Genomic DNA, 6,065 nt, shown 5'->3' on the forward strand with positions numbered 1-6,065 from the left:
TATTTTGTGTGCCATGAGCCCACAAATTAAATTCCTCCACTACATTGGGGTCGCAGAAATCCCCAATACAGACCTGGCAAACAAAGAGGTAACTGTAGAAAAACCTTTAACTTAAGTGAATCAAACGTTTAAGACACAAAAACCTGTAGCTGTGTGTCTGCAGCACTTATCACTGTGCTGAATCCTCTTCCCACCCTCCTTCACTCAACACTGATTTAAAGTTATGATTTCCTGCCGTAGATAAAGCTTCAGTACACTGTGGCTCAGTGTCGGAGACAAATCATAGCCACACGACGCAAAGGTCAAGCACCTGCTGTTCCAACTGAGTACATGAAGCGCGGAGACATTAATCCTGCTTTGCATATGGCTGTGGTTAGTAGAGGCCTGGAGTGTGTGTCTGCCCTCCACTAATTGTTCCCTAACTGCACACGGCATATCTACACCTGCCTTCATCTTCCCTGTCGTCCAAACCTACGTTCTATTTTTCCTGATAGGTCATATCTACTTGATCTGGAAATCTGAGTGCTCCGGTGACTCACCTCAGCGAAAGAAAAAAAGACAAAGTAAAGTAGGTCCAATATATTCAGTTTCACAGAATTATAGCAGTGGAGGACTTAATAAGGACTTAATAAATCTCCTGCTCATGATTACAATAGAGCAGAGGAAATATGACCTTACAGGGTTGAGTGAAAAACAGTTTTCAGAGGAAATTTGACCAAAGGTTAATTAAATCCGTTGACTAACGCTCCAAATCATAGCAATTTGGCACATTTAAATAGAAATCCTAAGTAACCAATGCTTTTTTCTATGTTTTGGGTTTCATGAAATTTAAAAATATGATTAAAATAAATACCAAAACACTACAAACACAAAATAAACTACTGTGTCCAAGGTCAAGAATGAATTTTCAATTTACAATTTTAAGCCAACATTGATGGAAAGTGCTCAGAAAAAAAGCTCCACAACAGCTGCTAAATGGGCCCTAATGATGACTAATGTTTCCTTGGTCGAGAATAAAATCATTATTTTTGTTCTCATTATTTCATTTTTTTTATTTTACTCTTGATTAAGTGTTTCAGTTTTGCAAAGGGTAAGTGTTGTCTCCAGTGGAAAATAAAGTCCAAACACAAAAAAACACTGCTTGAATAAAAAGCTCTATTTGCCTAGACTTTGAGAGGCATTTAAATGTTTCATTTACCTTAGTGACTCATTTGACTGCAACCATTCTTACAAAAGGCAGTTTGCTTTGCGTTCATGTTCCAGATACGTAAATCAGCTGTCCACTAATCAGAGAGGCTGAACTGCTCGGCCATCACTGACCCATCACAGCCCTCAAACTCAGAGTCCAAAGTGTCCCTTACCTCAGCGCAGCCCACTGACATGACGGTCAAACAGACACAGAGCACGAGCATCCTTGTTTTCTCCATCCCGAGCTTCAGTTTCTTCCTCCCCTCGTTCTTTATGGCTGTCCCCACCTTCACATCCCTCCTTTTATACCTGTCGGCCCTCCATAACACTGATGCTGATAAGAAAAATGAAAAAAAAAATGCACTGACAGTAATCTGGAGCAGCATTACTGCTAAGAGAGAGCAGACAAGTGAATGAATCTGATATGTAAATTTGAATTACAGCATGAGAAAACCTCACACTGTAGTTTGTCAAAAGTATGTCGTACTGAACGTCATTTCTAAAGCTAGGGTCACACCTTGTTTTTACCTGTTCAACCCTGGAGGTTAAAGCACCACGATGAATAAATGTTGAGGAGATCGTCCCACATTATAAAGTAGCACCATATCATATTACCACATTATCTCTGCTTAAATAGATTGTTAAGGATCATGATAACAGGGCTGGGAGTTCCGCGTACACCTTTATTTTTCAGCAGCTTCGGCTGCTGCTGCTGTCACACGTCTGTGTGTGTTTATGGTGTGTTATCTTGGTAAAATGTGCTCCTGGAGACATCTGCTGTATTTTGGGTGTTTTGCAGGTGTTTATTTGTCTGTCTGTCTGTGGACAGATTTTTGTCAGCACAACAGTGGGGCGACCATTAAGGGGGCCGACAGTAGGGGCCTGACCCCTTCACACACTTTATGCCCCGGTCCACAGCAGTTTTGAGTATTTTGCCAGGTGCTTATACGTCTGTCTGTCTGTCCCTTCTTCTGTCTGCCTGTCCGCCTGTCTTTCTTTCTGTCCCTCCATCTGTCTATCCGCCTCTGGCTGTCCATCTGCCTGTCTGTCCGTCCGCCCATCAGTCCGTCCATCTGTCTGTCCGTCTATCTGCCTTTCTGTCTGTCTGTGCATCTTTCCATCTGTGTGTCCACTTGTCCATGCATCCATTTTTATGTCTGTCTATCGATCTGCCCATCCATCCATCCATCCATCCATCTGTCTGTCTGTTCATTTGTGGTCCATCTATCTGTCTGTCCATCCATCCGTTTGTCTGTCTGTCTGTCTTTCTGTCAATCCGTCCTTCTGTCTGTCCATCTGTCCGTCCGTCCACCTGGCTTTCTGTCAGTACGTGTCTGTCGTTCTGTCAATCCGTCCATCTATCTGTCTGTCCATCTATCTGTCTGTCCATCCGTTTGTCTGTCTGTCTGTCTGTGTTTCTGTCAATCCGTCCTTCTGTCTGTCCATCTGTCCGTGCATCCGTCCGTCTGTCCGTCCTTCCATCTGGCTTTCTGTCTGTACGTGTCTGTCTGTCCATCACCAATTTCTTAAAAAAAAAAGTTGACAAAGCTCAAATTTCAAAGGCGGCAACTGAGTTGAACAGTGAGTACCAGATTATTGATAATGAGAATTCACAGTGTAATAGATAGATTGATAACTTAATTAATCCCCGAAGGGAAATTAGGTAGCAGCAGGTACATTCAAATACAAGTACAATCTGTAATCTGTGGAGTCTTAGAAGGAAACACTGAGCAACCTCTGAAAGTTTGTTTTCCTCCGCTCTACAACTAGTGAGCACACAGAGCTGTGCCACTTTGTAATCAATTACAGTTAAAAGATTATAATTGAACAGGATACAATGACCCGGGGTCAAAGGAAAAACTACTTCTATCTTCTGGCAATTTGTAATCATTATTTTTTTGCCGTGCAGTTTGATGGAAACAGAAACTAACGTGCTTCTTCATATTTCACTTTTCACTTTCAACCAGGCCCAGATAAACTCCAGTGCAGAAAATGGAAATTGATGTGATACGATAAGGCAACTCACCTACAGATGTACGTAACCACAGAAACTCACCGCCGCAGGGTTACTCTGATAACACAAGAATTCTGTTTTGCTCACTTTGACATTTTTCCGTCCCACTGGACTTTATTTGGATGAAAATTTTGGGGAAAAGGCACGTTTGATTTCACCTTGTCTGTTGACCAACGGCTGCCAGGAGCCGTTGGAACAACTGAAGCAATCAGAAAGGAATGTTTCTCCCTCTGCTGTGTTTGATTTTTGATATCCAGTGTGCACAAAAACTAAAAACTGGCATCTTATCACCTCCAAAGGAACAAAGCAAGGATGTGACAGCCTCATTGCACTTATGCATGAAATAACAATAACACTTTGGTACGGGCCTTTGTTTCAACCATCCCTCAATATTAGCATTACATGAAATAACCAATCCTGGAAATAACATACCTTTGGTGAGTAAAATGTATCTTCCCATAAAAATGTAACAAAAGGAAAAGTACATAGACAATCCCTCTCATTTTGATTTTATAAGGTTAAAGATGTCAGAGGGAAGGGTGGGGAAGAAAGGCTTCAAGTGATAAGTTCTCACGTTAAGCAAGCACTTTAGTCCACCCTGCTGGACCCCACAAATTCACTGCTTAACATGTGTACATATGCAGGTGATTGAAGGAAAGGTGCGGACTCAGAAATACTGGGACCATTTTAATAATGACAGTCCAAAAGTAACCCAATGCAAACCATAACACACTTTCCTCCCCGCATCACCACACAACCTAAAAACCAGAGAGGGAAAACTGGTTGTGCTGGTAGCTGTGTGAGCACAGCCAAGCCTTTGTCATGCTTTATCAGCCATGTGATCGCCGTGCTGCATGTTTCCTGGTATCAGACATTTTACTGTCCCTTCAGATAAGCCAATGCCCCATCATCAGTGATACCGGAAACTACTGCAACTGCTGCATATTTAATCTGCTGCCCTATATATTTTTTTTCTTACATATGTTTCGCAGGATCGTCTCAGAATCTAGTACAAGAATTTGACATGACACTGTTGTCTTCCTTGCCTTGCCCTGATATCTTCTATGTTATTGGCCCCTTTTGTGTGACATCTTTATCTGATGAGTTAATGATTGCGTAAAGTAGGGTTTCATTGCTTCTCCATGACGGTGAGAGAATGCAATAAGTAGAGGGAAGGGTCTTGTAAATATTTCATTTGATGCTCAGAAAGACAATAAAGTTTCTGTAAACTCAAAAGTACATTTCTACAAAAGTAAATAATGGATGATGCATGAACAGTTTCAAAACCATAAACTGAAGAAGGATCCTTCTTACGAGACGAGATGTCGAATTCCTCATGATCGTGCTGCTCCTCAAGGTGAAAAGAGAAAACTGAACACAGATGACGTGACTGATTTTCATTCTTACAAGAGTAAACAAGCCATGTTGACCTTTGTTTACCATCTTAGTTTAGCATGTCTTAGTTTAACATTTGCTAATTTGCGATACACAAAGTACAGGTGAGTTTGATGGGAATGTCATTAGTTTTGCAGATATTTGGTCATAAACTAAAGACTTGATGATGGTAACAAATGACGGAAGCAGATAAAAGCTGTACAAGCTGTTGTTTTTTTAAAGGACAGTTTCACCCAAAAATGTTGTCATTATCTTCTCACCCCCATGCTGACGGAAAGCCGGGTGAAGTTTTGCAGTCCACAAAACATTTGTGGAGCTTCACAGCAAAACAGTGTTGCAGTATTCTCCTTTTTGTGCCATTTTATACTTTGTTTTTAGTTGTTTTTTACATTTTAAAACAAGTCCCCATCGACTTCATCTGTTTACGAAAATGCTCTTTTTCTGTGAAGCTCCAGAAATGTTTTATGAACCGCAAAACTTCACACATCTTCCACCGGCAAGGGGGTGAGTAGATAATGACTGAGTTGTCATTTTTGGGTGAACTTTTCCTTTAAGCCTTTAGAGGAGTTTAAAAAACATTAACATTAAAATAACGTCTCCTGTGATGTTATTTCAAGCAAGTAATAACTGCAAAGGATGCAATCAGGACAGTAATACCCTGTTGGTACCTCTAATTTATCTGTAAGAGCTTTCAAAAGAGTTATTAAATTAAATACACACAATAAAAAAATATATGTGTAGTGGAGAGTTATAAATAATAGAATAATATTGTCAGGTCAAAATATGTTCAAATGTGTCTAAAACGCTTCATTCTTTGACCATCCCTGCTGTTCAGCGCCATCAGTGACTTCCAGTGACCTCTGTCTTTAACGCCTGCCTGCAAACCAAATCTCCATTCAGGATACTAACCAAGTTCAAGCTGAAGATCTACAGTGAATAAACAATTATGAAAATAGTGAAGTACAAAAACAAAGCAAGGGGAGCAGAAGAAAAACATCCCAGCAGAGTCAAATCAAGGTGCAGCCGAGCAGGGGAGAGTAAAACAGCCTCACAGTCGATTTAGAAGTTGTTATTCTGATTCTTTGTTCTGTTCTTGCTGGTTTCTTTGCACTCAATTCAATCAATTCTGGCCTTGAAAATAGAAGCAAACAGTTTTTCAATTTTTTTTTTTCTTGCACACAGAAATTTTCCCTGACACGGAGAAATAATGTGTACAGAAATTCAACCTTTAGCTTATCAAGTACTGACTCATGTTTCTCACGTTACCTAAGGGCAACAGGAAGGGCATTTGAGGCTATAAACCACATCACAAGAAAAACAAAATCTACTTCCTTAAAACTTTTTGCCAGTCACAACGGCAGAAACCTTTCATCTTAAGTAAACACTGATCAGTCAAAGGTTTAACTGCTATAGAAAACACTCAACGATAAATCACAGGCAATGAATGATTTGGCATTAATGAACGTCA

Source organism: Pagrus major, chromosome 16 (genome assembly GCF_040436345.1).
Source record: "Pagrus major chromosome 16, Pma_NU_1.0".
Lineage (NCBI taxonomy): Eukaryota > Metazoa > Chordata > Actinopteri > Spariformes > Sparidae > Pagrus > Pagrus major.